The sequence below is a fragment of the Mixophyes fleayi genome, chromosome 1, assembly GCF_038048845.1.
Source record: "Mixophyes fleayi isolate aMixFle1 chromosome 1, aMixFle1.hap1, whole genome shotgun sequence".
NCBI classification, from domain to species: Eukaryota; Metazoa; Chordata; class Amphibia; order Anura; family Limnodynastidae; genus Mixophyes; species Mixophyes fleayi.
This window is the reverse complement of record NC_134402.1, coordinates 115,202,933-115,218,506: the sequence shown is the minus strand read 5'-3', so window position 1 is coordinate 115,218,506 and position 15,574 is coordinate 115,202,933.

The following is a 15,574-nucleotide window of genomic DNA, read 5'->3' as shown; positions in this document are numbered from 1 at the left end:
GGTTGCTATAGGCAACATCTCCACTTTTTCAAACACGCAGTTTAGTCAAAATACCCCAGCATGTACTACACAGAGGGAGTACTAAAATAGGATTAGTTTACCCCAAAGCACGGTCTAGCCAGATTTTGCGTAATAAATCCTAATATTTGTAGGTTAAAAATATTTAGCTTTTTTAGCCCCCTCAACCATACACAGTCCAAATGATAATGGGTATTAAAAGGATAATAAGTGCATCCTTAAGCAGGTAGCATAGGACAAGAAATCAGGAATGCAAACATTGTGAAACAATCTGTAGTTGATAAAGATTATTCTTTCCTATCCAGTGTTCAGAATGCAATATACAAACATATTATATCCTATATACTTACCGTCATTTTTCATACACAGGGCCCTCTTCATACCAGGCACCTCAGGCGGAGTCCCTGCAAATGTCCCCTGAGCCAGATGAGCAAACCAGAATCACCCTGGAAACAGTGGATGCCCCTGTGTCTGGCATCCAGGATGTTGCACCTGGCCCTGCTGAAGCCCCAGCAACCTGCACCTCAAAGTATGGACTCAGCCAGAGAAATGGCGCTGTCTATTGGCGCTTTCCAGCAGCAGCAAACATTCTTCATGGAGAGCCAAACTCGCCACATGTCCCAAATTGCGGCCCAGTTGAGGCGGATACACCGCACAAATAGCCAAATCCCTGCTGCAATCAACCGTCTGGCTAATGCATGGGAACAATCAAATCTGCAGATGGCCCAAATGACTGGGGCTGTGGAGGCATTACATTCCTCAGTTCGCGAGGGGAATGCGAATGTGACCCGGCTGGCAGGGCAACTACAGCAGGAACTCATTGCCCGCTTGCCTGCACCTTTTTCATCGGCCACCACCAGTACCGCTAGTACGCCAAGCAGATCGGCACAGAGTACTCCTCCAAGAAGAGGTGCTCGCACCAGGGGTGGGTGAGGGAGAGGAGAGAGTGGGGCAAGACATAGCGATATGCCAGCAAAAAGGCGTCGCTAGCGCTAAAACATTCTTATTACCTAATGTTTTGTTCAGTTTGTGTAAGCATTATACTTTATTATTTATTGTGTTGTACTGCAATAAATGCAGTTAAATTTCTATTGTGTCAGTGTTTCTTTTCTGCTAATTAAACAAGGAGTATACTGATGTTTAAAAAAACTATGCACTCAAATCACTTACACATTGACCTCTGACTGTCAATTTCCAGGGATGTTCATATTTACCACATGAGGAGTACACACTATCCTCTTTTTAAAGGTTCCAATGTACAAAACAATTTAAATAAAAAAAAACATTGCACTCACATCAAACACATTTTAGAGCAATAAATGTTTTTCCTATTCTGCACTTACATGTGAAGTAGTTTGTAATGAGAAGGACTCTAATCTGCCTTCCGCCCTCTGTGCTCTGCACATCACCAGATGTGACACGGACCCCGTCTTCTTCACTGCCTACTGCAATAATCGGTGGGGTAAGTTGATGTAATGCTAGATTATGTATCAAACAGCCAGCCAGGATAATATCAGACCCCTTTTCAGGTGCATACATAGCCACCCAACCAGATTATTCTAGTAACCTGAACCTAGTTTACAAAAGTACAAAGGTACGCTATAACACACCTCTACTAGTGGGTATGTGCCTCATTGAATTTGTGCTGTGCAGATGTGTGAGGATGCAGCAGAGGAGTCATCAGCCAGAAACCCATTCTTTATTGAGTACATTTAGAATTGCTTTTACACTTTGTTAAGGGATTTGTTGCAATATTAAAATAAAAAACAACAAATGTGGAAATCAGTAAATAAATTGCATGGTGAGAAAACACAAGAGAAAAAGAAACCAAAAGAACACTGCAATTACAAGACACTGGCCTTTTAACATATAAAATCCCAAAGGAACAAACTTTGTACATGAAATGGCCCTTTCCCTTCTGTTCTGATTGACCAAATACCTGAAACAGCACACTGTTTGAACAATCTCGCCGCTCACAAGCAGCGCTTTCATTTTGGTCTTTTGAGTGGAGGTTTTCCGGTGGCTTTATAAACCCCCTAATAGTAAATCTGGCTGTTTGTATGTTGAACATTGTTGAAACCGTCATGGCGCTTTATACAGAGGCGGGTTTGAAAACATCATTTCTAGCTGTTTGGACGGCGGGTTTAGCCTTAGTAAATCCGGCGATGGCTAAACCGCCGCCAAACCCGCCGAAAGTCGGCGGGTTTACAAACACGCCTGATAGTAAATCTAGCCCATAGTGTTTCAGGTCGAGGGGGGAATCATTTTATTTGCAGGCTAGATTCACATATGGGAATTCAACCCTGTGTTGAACAGGGTGGGACTTTGTGACATTATAATGTAGAATATAAAAAAGGAACTACAAGCTGTGGAACTCCCTGTTATAGTGTAATCAGCCCAGTCTGTCATTGTCATTGTCATTGCTGGAACTGACTTTTTCAGGTGAAACCCTATGCTGTTAGTCTCTTCCCCAAATTGCAAAGGCTGTGAGAGCTGGTCATTTTTGTGAGCTGTTTTTCTGCTGTAAAACAGCACTAACAGCAGTATGATATGCTAAGAGCTTATCATGTCCTTTAACATGCATTTAACATACTATGCTGAGTTGCACATATCTTATGGTATGTCTGACTTACATCATACAGTGGCTTGCAAAGTATGCTAAAAAGTCAACAGATTTGTCTGTATTACAAATGACACTTATAGAGATTGTTCCAGACAGTATTATTCTTGTAAACCAATTGGCTCTTTTCAAACTAATAATTCATTATTTATCTACAGATTTAAAAAAAAAAAAAAAAAAAACAACAGAAAAGTGCTGCTTGCATAGGTTTTCAATATACTATAATTGGTACAACCACCTTTTGCTGCAATAACAGCTTTAAGTCTGTTGGGGTAAGTTTCTACCATCTTTGCACACTGCTTGAAAGTGATTTTTGTCTCAGCTTATACAGGTATATTGGATGTTGTTTGTGAGCTGCAATTTTCAAATAGTGCCACAGATTCTCAGTTGGCTTAGATTTGGCCACTGTAGGACATTCACCTTTTTGTTGTTCAACCACACCAGTTTTGATTTGGCCTTGTGATTAGGATCATTGTCATGCTGAAAAGTAAACTTTCTCCCAAGCTTTAGTTTTCAGACTGAAACAGGCTGTCTTGCAGTATTTCCCTGTATTTTACTTCATTCATCCATCTTTCAATTGTAACAAGATGCCTTTCCTCATTCCCCACTGAGGAAACGCATCCCCCCAACATGATGTTGCCACCCCTATAATTCATTATTGGGATGGTGTTTTCCTGAGGAATTGACAGTGTTAAGTTTGAACCACACATAGCGTTTTGAATTGAGGTTAAAAAGCTCCAATTTTGTCTCATCTGGACACAAAACCTTATCCCACATTTTAGCTGGGTCACTCTGATATTTTCCAGGTATGCTTTGGTGTGGTTTTTCTGCAGTAGAATTCTTTCTAGCTAACATCCACACATGTCCATTGTATGCAGAGCTCTTGATATGGTTGACTGGTGCACCTTCACTCCAGTCTCAACCACTGAACTTTGTAGCTGCTTCAAAGTGATAGTTGGCTTCTCTGAGGCTTCCCTCACAAGTCTTCGTCTTGCTCTGATGCTGATTTTAGAGAGACAGCCTTGTCTATGCAATGCCTGGATGGTATGAAGCAGCTTCTGTTTCCTCACAATTGATTAACACTGCTCACTGGGATATGTAAAAATACTTGAACATTATTTTGGAGCCTATGCTGTGCATGTCTATAACTTTATCTTTAATTTTCTTGGAATGGTCTTTGGTCTAAATTTTCATAGCTTTCCTTCAGGTTCACAGTATGACCAAAGATATTCGAATTAGGTTCTTTTTTTATCCACAAAGCTGACTTTTTTTGAATAATTCACAGGTACAGGCTAATTGAAAGCCAATTGTTAGGGCAATATTGTTAATCTGTGTAAACTTGAAGTTGCAACAACACTTGGGGTTGAATATTTATGCAGGCATAATTTTTCAGTTTTTGTTTTTTAAAAAATCTGCAGACAAATAATCAATGATGAGTCTGAAAATTTGCTTTAAGAGAGTACTTGTTCACAATAAAATACTATCTGGAGCAATCTGTGTAAGTGTCATTTGTAATACAGACAAATCTGTTGACTTTTTATGGCTATGAAAACTTCTGCAAGCCCTGTACTTTACTACCTTCACTATGCCATATTTAGTCTTGGGCAAATCTAAGCCTAATTTATATGTCTTTATATTTTGAGTTAAGCTATAACTTATTGATAGTACACTATGATTGGTGTCTATATATTCACCCCCTGCTCTTTATTTGTTTGCATTCAGGGCAGAGGCATGATAAGTTATCGAAAGCACATTTTGTGGAGCTGTTTAACAGTGTGGGAGTTCTGCATTGAGGTTGTGAGGATACAGGGTCCTTTATAACATTCAGACTGATACCAGATGCAAGTTCAACACAATTTTATTAGTACTGAAGGTGTACTTTAGCACAGCTTAGCAAAACAGCAGCTTTGCAAATGTACCATACACCAGGATCAAGCTGGGCTGGGGCGCAGGGGGGCCATTGCACCCCGGGCCGGTCCCATAGTGGGTTATGTTGTGGCTGGGTCACTGGGCCAACTGCATTGTTTTCCTTTAAAATGTTCCTAATAGGCTGCTGATTTGAGTCTAGCCCCCAGGGCTAAAATTTGCCAGTTCTTCCCTGCCATACACGATAGCCAGGTGAGCAACAGAGCCCTGAAGATGGTACTGCAGTGTTTCTGGGTATGTGATGGCAAGGTCTTTGAGTATGGTAGAGTTCCACATAATAATTCCACACAGGAAATAATAATGAAAGTAAATCCATACAGTAACAGAGATGTTCACGTCCACACAGAAGCAAAAGAGCATTCCACATAGGAATAATGTTGAAGTAACTCCACACAGGCACGGATATGCTCAAGTACAAACATTAGTTGAAGAGCAATTCCACACAGGAAACACAGACGCAATCCACAAGGTCCCTTGGCAGAGTACCAACCCTTAGCCAAAGTCGGTAGCTAATCAATTCACATCATGTTTTACACTCAAGCTCTCCAGATCTTACCTTCTCCTTAGCATTAACTTCACTTCTTCCTTTAATGCTAAAATCACAGCACCCACAATCACAGCACCCATGACATCACTTCAATGTGCACAAAATATAACATTTCTAGTGCAATTAATTAATTAACATTGTATTTTAAATAGAGCTGCTCACTGACCCCCATGTTTTGGTTTTGGATCTGGATTACCTTTGTGTTTTAGTTTTGGTTTTGCAAAACCGCCATTGCGTGTTTTGGTTTAGGTTTTGTTTGGTTTTGTTTTGCTATTTTGTTGGAAAATCACTTTTTTTGGGCATAAAGTAACCAAATTTAGTGCTCCACCTGTTTCTTGGATAAGTAAGGTAATTCTAAAGCTAATAAATTAGGAAGAAAACAGTTTAATCCCTGGTAGGCCGTCCTTAATTCTGCACACAAACCTGATTGTCTTCCTCTCCATCTTAGCCTATTGGCAATGCAGCCATCGTCTTTGGGTGTATATTACACCCTACACTTCTAGTTAAAGGTCTAAAGAAATGGACAAAGGCAGTTTGGTATCTGTCTGCATCAGCCCCCCCACCCCATCCACTTGTAGTAAAATAGAAAAAAAGAAGCCTGCATAGACTGTAGAACTAGAAATTCACATATACAAAGAAATGGACAAAGGCAGCTTGGTATCTGTCTGCATCAGCCACCCCCCCATCCACTTGTAGTAAAATAGAAAAAAGCAGCCTGCATAGACTGTAGAACTAGAAATTTGTATATACAAAGAAATGGACAAAGGCAGTTTGGTATCTGTCTGCATCAGCCCCCCCCCCCCCATCCACTTGTAGTAAAATAGAACAAGAGCAGCCTACATAGACTGTAGAACTAGAAATTCAAATATACAAGGAAATGGACAAAAGCAGTTTGGTATCTGTCTGTATCAGATCCCCTCTCCACTAGGAGTAAAATAGAAAACTATTCAGCCGTTACATAATCTAGAATATAAATAGAAATTGAGAAAGGCAATTTGGTATCTGTCTGCATCATAATCATCAACATCATCATTAGTGCCCTCGTCGCCTACACAAATCTCCCCCTCATCCTCTTCTAATTCCAAAGGGGCATCCTCAATTGGTGTATCACCGACTACACTCGGGCTGTTAAGGCACACATCAGCAGAACTGCTGAAAGGAACCTTCTATATGGGTACACTGTCACTAACAGAATGCCCACGATTAGACATACCACTCGTGAATGGACTCTCCCCAGGGATTGGTGTCATTTCTGATTCAGAGCAAACATTATCCTCTAATGCCTTACTGTTTTCTTGCAGCTCGGCTTTCACATGTAACATTACTTGTGCACCACTTGTAGGCTCAGTAACATTTTTTGATCTGCCACTAATAGACAAAGGTGAAGGCCTCATTCTCTCTTTGCCACTGCGTGTATAGAATGGCATGTTGGCAATTTTTTTTTTATCGGCACTTAACTTTTCCTCAGTTACACTTCTTTTGCGCTTCAACACGGTAAAAAAAATTTTGCTGTGTGTTTTTTTTACTGATTTCAAAAGACTGTGTAGTTTGACATCGCCTTTCCCAGATGACGTACTGGGAACACTACCATCAGGACTGGTGACAGAACCTGGTTGCTGATTCTGCTTATATGTGGACTGCTTAGAATCCATTAGGAGCCCAACGCACTTGTAGTGCTATAAATTGTTTTAGATACTGCTGACAAATATGACTTTTGACAGCCACAAAAATGAATGCAAAAGAATGGGGGACACCCCAAAAGCACTTGGGAGTGCTTAATATTATATTTTAAATCTGCTGACAGATAGTACTTTCGACAGCCAGAAATATTAATGAAAAAGAATGGGGGACACCCCAAAAGCAAATGGGAGTGCTAAAAATTATTTTTTAAATCTGCTGACAGATACTACTTTTGACAGTCAGAAATATTAATGCAAAAGAATGGGGGACACCCCAAAAGCACTTGAGAGTGCTAAAAATTATTTTTTAAATCTGCTGACAGATACTACTTTTGACAGCCAGAAATATTAATGCAAAAGAATGGGGGACACCCCAAAAGCACTTTGGAGTGCTACAAATTATTTTTAATATCTGCTGACAGATAGTACTTTTGACAGCCAGAAATATTAATGCAAAAGAATGGGGGACACCCCAAAAGCACTTGTAGTGCCAAATATTGAAAAAAAAAATACTTCTCTATCCTCCTCTCTTCTCTATCGATTGTTAGCAGAATTGGAATCAGAATTGTATTGTCTGTCCCTGCTCTAATCAGCCTGTGACTACACCCTGCTCTCTCCCTCTGCCAAATGGCGATGGATTGCTGTGGAGGCGTGTATTTATAATTTTCAAGTATCGCGAGAACCGAGCCCCGAGATCCGACGACGTCACAATGACGTTCGGCCTCGATTTGGATTCCGAACAGCCGGGAGAGTACCGAGCCAGCTCGGCTCGGTACTCAGATAGCCTAAGTTCGGGTGGGTTCGGTTCTCGGGAAACCGAGCCCGCCCATCTCTAATTTTAAATAACATATCACAGGGACAAGCAAGATTATTTGATTTAGACCTTGTCCTAGACAATAGAATCAGAGACTGCTCATGATTGCCTCATTAACATATAACTAGAGGTGAAAATATTTGTTTATCCTGGAGTTAACTGTGTTAACTGAGATTACAATAGCCTATTACCCATTAATCTATCTCAATGTCTATTCACAGTCTGCTGATCTGGCATCCAAAGCTTAATCTTATTACCTGTGACATTTCTCATACAGTGATACATTTACAATAGATATCAACATAAATTAGGTTACAATCTTAATGCAATGGTGCCTTACTCATAGAAAGTCAATGCACCTAGACTATTTCTACTTGCAGACTGAAAATTGCACATTTTACCATTTAAACTACAACATGTTACTAATTCTTCCCAAGTATTAAATACATATTTTCAAGTACATGACTGTGTTAATATTAACATAAGTTTACCTTAGATATACATCACAACATTGGCACACGGTAAAGTCACAATATACAGCAATATTCATGATACAACTGTAAAACATATGTACCATATTAAACTTCATTGAACCGCTGGATAATGTGCCAGTAGTTCAGAAAAGTTCTGAGCTTAGATGCACCAATAAAATCAAAATTCAATGGTAGTGGTGGAACTGGACCAGGGCTATTAAAGTTAATTAGCCTGACCCTTGGTTTCCTCACAGAAGTGGAAATAAACTACTACTTATAAAATAATAATCTATATTTAATGCACTGAATTTCTCTCCTGAAGGAACCTGTCAAGTACATCTGTATGTCAATCTGGAAGATGTTACACATGTTGTTTACGCTTCTAAGTGGAAGTAGAATCCTGCTGGGGGTCCTCTGCGCTACTGCTAAAAGAAATCAATGCAAAAATGTGGATATATGGAAATTAATTTCTTTTTGGCTCTATTGATTATAGCATGTTTGGGTTTATACATTATAGTAGCCTTGTGGTGAACCTGCTCTTTACTTCTGGAATTAACATGGTTGAGTTAGTTTATTATTCATGTTCAATCTTCAAGGTATTAGTTTTGAGCATCAGTGCTGGAAGCCTCTTTTCATACTTGTCGGATATGATGGGCCTGATTCTTTATCAAACGCAAAACTAATTTAATATGCATTATTTTTAAAAAATGCACGAGCATCAGGTATGCGCACATCCATATTAAACAAGAAGCGGATGTGAGGAGACGTCTGGTGATAAATAATAGTCTAGTTCCGCTCTGCTCTAATAGAAAGGACACTGCAGGATACATCCAAATCATGACTGCAGTATCAAGTCACAAAGGAACACAGAGATAAAAATAAAAACTATTGAATTACTTAAAATAGGGCCTGTTTCATTAAGGAAAGTTAAGCCATACTTGCCTACTTTTGGCAAGTTGTATCCGGGAGAGGGGCGTGTCCGGAGGGTGGAAGGGGGCGGGGCGGGAACAAACACATTATTTTAGCCCCGCCCTCATGACAAATATGCCATTTTGTTTCAGGGGCAGGGCTAAAACAATGAGATACGCTGTGAATCGTGTCATTTTGGCCCCGCCCCCACAGCAAAATGAGTTGCTGGAGACTTGCCAGCTCTCCCGGGAGTCCGTGAGACCAACCTGAATTTCGGGAGTCTCCCGGACACCCGGGAGAGCTGGCAAGTCTCCCGCATCCCGCAAACTCGTTTTGCAAGTAAGTCAAAACCATGTTGCAATTGAAGGAGAGATAAATTTAAAATGGCAGATTTGGGGTAGATCATGCCCTAGATCAACTTTAAATTTCAGTGTGCAAATAAGTGCTCAAGTATTTGTGTGCTACATAAAAATGCAGACAGTAATTTCCTTTAGTTGCAAAATAATAAACTAATTTGCACCCCTTGCATTGCAACATGGTTTTGTCCAGAAAACGTGAGTAAGAATACTTACTCAATTTTTGCTTAACTTTCCTTAATGAATCAGGTCCATAGTTATTAATGACAGAACATAAAAAAAAAAAAATAGTTTTAGTTTAAATTTTATTTTTTTCATTGAGATATATTTTTAGACTGCAATTATTGTCTACTGTACATAAAATACATTTTTACAGTTGCTCCAGATTGCAAACACATGTTCTGGCCTGCAGACTCAGCCATCATCACTAGTAATCGACAGTTAGACTAGACCTGTAGCTGGTGCAAGTGATACATCAGAAAATCACATACTATTGATATGCCCAAAGCTTGAATCGGATGCTGCTGCGTGATCATAGGCTGTAGGAAGGTTCCTTAGCACTCGAAGATTATCTCAATATTGCTGTGTTCTATGGTGTATGGTCTGGTTCTGGGCAAGAGAAGAGGAATTGTGCGTATTTTACAGTTCTGCTCCTTAATGAGTCAGCCCCAATATGTTATGCTATGCATTTTTTCTCTTTGTATTTCTTTATTTTGTGCATGTTGTATATTATAAAATGATAATTAAAAATATGAAGTTCAAAAATTGTTTCATCTTTCTCCCTCTGACGTCTCCCTTTGAGCATTGATTGGTTTATTATACCTGTACCATTGTGTGCTTTCCACACATTTTTTGTTATAATGCTCATTATTTTCCTTCATTATTCTGGTTATATTATAATGAATATGCTTGCTGACAATTCATTAGCCCTATTATGCATCTGATAATGTAAGATCATTCTCCTTTATGTCCAAGTGCTGCTGTCTCAAGCACCAGCTTTCTGTACTTTGTTGGACAGGTCACATATTTTGGGTTTATAGCTATGTAAGCTCTGGAGAAAGGTGCCTAGTGTGATCCACCAAAATGTAATTATGTCATCATTGTGCAGTCCACTGAGTTTTACGCAAAGGTTTAATCATACCTCGTCATGCTGTGTGTTTCAAAAAGTTCTATATATTTACATATTTAAATAGACAAATAGAAATATTATTAGAGGTAGTGAAACATTTTAGACACCCTTTTGTTTGATTAATAACTTTTTGCATACTATTTTGCACATTTGTTAGAGGGTTATTATGGCCTCAAAAAGTATTTTACTTGCATGAAGATGGACTTAGTTGGAGACAATACCGCATATCATACGCTTAAAGCATATCATGCCGAATATAGAGGCCAGTCACCATCATTTCCTTGATATTGATAACTTGTGTGTTAATGTGTTTTATTCAAGAAATAAATAAATCATTAAACAAAAAAAAAGTGTCATCCTCCCAAAAGTGCTACTAGCATTAGAGCTCATAGCCTTGGCTGGTAGCAGCAATTTCAGAGGAGGGGAGATGAAAGATGCGCTACCAGATGTATGCTATGGCAGGGTAACCGGCAGTGTAGGGCTTCCCAGACAGAATGTCAACCAGCCCAACCTATTTTTATTCTTATCAATTAACTCTTTAATAAACACACCCACTGCACAGGGGTAAAAACTATTTTTTTAAAAAAAAAAACACATAATTTTATTAATGCTTATTGATAACTTTTTGTATCATCTTTTTTTTTTGCATGCGTTCTCATGGGACTTTATATTGCACATATGCATGTGTGTATATTGCAGTCTGTTGTGTCTGTTAACATTCAACAAGTACTGTTTATGCAGAGATTCAGATTCAAATGGAAACATATCTTGAGATCCACTTCAATGCTCATTTTAGAAACACAACTTGCATGCAGCTTGGGTTCCAAGATAAATCGGGCTCCCTATGTTTAGTCTCCCCTACTCTCACTCACATTTTTTTGGAGATCTTATTATGATAATGAAAGATCAGTCTGGGCTTCCCCTATCCTCTCTGCCACAAGTATCTCCAAAGCTTGTATAGCCAGTAAAACTTGTTGAAGAGATTGCGCATTCTCCAGTTGACAAGTATGAGGTCCAACAGGAGCAGAGGGTAGTTAGGATGCTGTAGGGAGGTCCCCTGAATGAAAGATATAAATAATCTTTCAATATTTTTCAGGTGTGCCACAGCAGCAGCGGTTTAGTTGGACTTACAAATCCTGACTGGGTATGTGTTGCAACAGGTAAATACATGAGAATGTATATACAGAACTCTTGAGGTGTGTTGATATTAGGAATGTAGGTAAACTGGGAGGTTGAGGGAAGGGTAGACAAGCACCATAAATACACACTGCAGCAGCAGAAATAGCAAGTAGTCTTCCAAGCCTTCTATATGTAGAACCTGTGGCTGTATAATAGTCAAATAATTAGATGCAAAGCAATGCAAACTGTATAGTATAATTATAGATACTACCCTGATAGCTGCATTAAGCTCAGGTTGTGGTCTCACTGCCAACACCACTGCAGAGCTTTCAACCACTCTGATGGATGATTTGCAGATCTGGAGTGAGAGCCAGCAGTGGAGAGAGACGTGGGCTTGCTCCCAGAGGATCCCCTTTATCAGCAAGCAGATTGTGGTTAGTAAGCTTAAAGGTTCCACCTACTTTCTGCCTATGCGCACGTGTGCAGATGTGGGGTCTAATAATGGTGGCCCAAGTGGCGAGAGCTCCATATTTCCCTATTTCGTAGTCTCCACCACTGTGCCTCTATTTACAAACAGCCTGCCAGATAAGTGGCATCTGCAAAGCTTACCTATGTTGTTCCAGAGGAGGGTTACTCAAGCTATCAAGATGTGGCTCACGTTGGCAGAGTGAGCTATATAGGAGACTCAGTGGAAAGTCAAGACCCATCTCTGATCCACTTCCCCAATCATGGTAGTTGAGTACCATTAATACTGGTCAAAGGTACTGGTACTGAACCAGTATGCCGGTTGTCCAGTGGGTGAGTAGAGGGTCAGATGTCCAACTTGAAGATGGTTGCCGCTCGTTTACCAGGAATAAGGTTAAATAACCAGGAGTTAAGGCAGGAGAGTCAGTGAGATGACACCTATTCTGTGCTCATCCCATCTGTGTCCCGAGCACCTACACCATATGGGCAAAAGTATTTGGCCACACCTGTTAATTATTGAATTGAAGTGTTTCAATCAGACCCGTTGCTAGAGGTGTATAAAATCAAGCAGCTAGCCATGCAGTCTCCATTTCCAAACATTTGTGATACAAAATGGGTTGTTCTGAAGAGCTCAGTGACTTCAAGCGTGGTACTGTGATAGGATGCTACCTTTGCAAAAAGACGTTTCGTGAAATTTCATCCCTGCTGGAAACTCCATGGTTAACTATAAGTGATATTATTAGAAAGTGGAAGCATTTAGGAACAGCAGCAACTCAGCCATGCAGTGGAAGACCACATAAAATCACAGAGCTGGTTCAACGACTGCTAAGGCTAATGGCGCGTAAAAGTCACCAGCTGATACCATAGCCGAAGTGTTCCGAACTTCCACTGGCATTAATGTAAGCACAAAAACTGTGTGGCGGGAGCTTAATGAAGTGGGTTGGCATGGCCGAGCAGCTGCATGCAAGCCTCATATCACCAAGACCAATTCCAACATCAGTGCCTGAACTCATAAATGCTCTACAGAATGGATGGGGACAAATTCCCAAAGAAACACCACAACATCTTGTGGAAAGACTTCCAAGAAGAGTGGAAGCTGCTATCGCTGCAAAAGGAGGACCAACTACATAGTTGGTGTAATGGTCAAAAGTCTGAATACTTTTATCCATATAGTGTATATTTCTAATTCTTCATACACCTAGGTGTACTTTGATCGTGTCTCTTTAGAACAATGTCTAAGCATGAACGGGTGCAAATTCAAGGCATTTTGCTGTGTGATCCAGTGCACTTTGTAAATGAGGCCAACTGCTACATTCATTTGGAAAATGAATGAACATAAAATTGGATAAATGTGTTTAAAAAAACAGGCACAAACAACACTATGAGAGTTGTACTTTTTAATTTTAATAAATAACACCTTCAGACTTCTAGCCCAATTAAATGTAAATATTGACATCACAATATTTTTTTAAATTTTTGTCTTGATGGATTTTAAAATAAAATACGTTAGATTAAAAGATGAGACATTTTGCATATTTCTAAAAGTTCAACATTATGACCTAAAATAATACTGCAATATCCAGTAAATTGAATATTCTTAGCAACTGTGAAAGGAATGGACCAGAGAGCTGCATGTTACAGAAAACAATGATTTTCAGACTTTCCAAGAGAGAACTGATTTTACTTTATTTTCTGTTCTCGAAGAGTTTTACTGCCACCTACTGGTAATTTTTTATATTTTATCTAAAAAAATTATTTTGTTGAATCATTGATGGAAACTAAGTTTATTTCTATACTGATAAAATATAATATTTAATATTAAAGTATACACAATAATAAACATATTTTATATATAATTATGTATTTCCATCTGATTTAAAGATAGCTATTATTAAAATGTGTGTTTTAAACATTAGTTTTTTATGCGTTCCTGTGTCCAAAACAAAGCTTAGCAGATTTGCCATCTGTAAATACATTTCCACCTACAATGCCAACAGACTGTTAATGTTTTCAGTCACATCTAGAAAATAAAAATATATTCATCCGTTGGAGAGTTGTTGTTTTTTAAAGATATTTAAACATATTCACATACCTATATGTAAAAACCCATAAGGGTATTTAGTTATCAACATAAATAATGTATGCCAACAATTGTTGGTAACATACACTATCAAGTAGAAGTTATCTAATCTTACCTGAATTTGAAATAAAGGTTTTTGGTTGCTTCTTTAGGGGGATCTGCACTGTATGGGCTTGACGGACACCTGTACTCTCTAGAGCATCATTGGACTAACATTAGCAGATTGTAATCTGCTAAAGCTGGTGTTAAATGTATTGTTTTTGGGTTTTATTTGTTTCTTTATGTCTGCCCTAACATGTTGTAATTACAGGACCTTGTTCATGATTTTTTTTAAAATAAAGATGGACATCTCAATATTATGCAAACAATATGTTTTACTCTTCTTTATGTACAAGTACAGATAAGACACATCTAATGCAGTAAGCAAAATCACAAATACATGAGGCAGTTACGCATGAATGTCACAGATGAGTGTGAGTATACATATTTGGACTAACATAGAATGTAACAAAAGACATGACAGGACATACGACGGAGAATGACAGTAATCCAATGATACTATGTCTGTATATCATTGCTTAAGTGGCTTGTCACTTCAACTAGTGGTCTTTACTAATGTTTGCTCAGCATGGTAAAGTACAAGCACTCACTTAAGTACAATGTGGCTGGAAAGGTTTGTCTATCATGCCTGGTAGCACATACATAAGATAAAGTTGGTGGCATAACTACATACATTATGGGGCATATTCAATTGTCCCAAAGTTTGAGCGCTCAAAAAATATTACCGTTAATACGGTAATCTCCCGCTAGATTTCAGCTCGCAGCTCCCTGAGCTGTGAGCCGAAATCCAGCGAGTAAATTACCGTATTAATGGTTTTTCCGCGCACGATTACCGTAATATCGGTAATCGTGAGCGGTCTGTGGGATTTTCGGCAATCCCGCGGACAATTGAATATGCCCCTATGTGTCTGTATAGCAGCTCATTGGACTTGTCAGATAACCCTTAATCTCTAGAGCGTTGACTGGGTCGGTTAGTGGTTGCCATTAATGAGTCACACTCTATAGACACCTCTGAAACAGAGAACACAATGCAGCAAAAGACATAGGACAGTGGAAGATACCCAGATGAGCAACATTCTCCTGATTGGATTCCTGAGGAGGACGAATGAGCACAAGCCAGAACAATTCCTCAAGGATTGGCTGAGTTCCACCTTCAGTGCAGTTATATTTCATGCTTGTTCTTGAGAGAGCACACAGAGTTCCACCTTGTTCAGCTGCTTCAAGGGCTCCACTAAGATAATTCCTTTTGAATTACACATTGAGCACCGAGAACACAAAAATAAAAACACTAAGCTCTTGTTTTACCTGGATTATTCCTGACTTCCAGGAGAAAAAAATGGCTGTTAATCAGAGACTTTGCGATGTTCAGCTGCCTTACT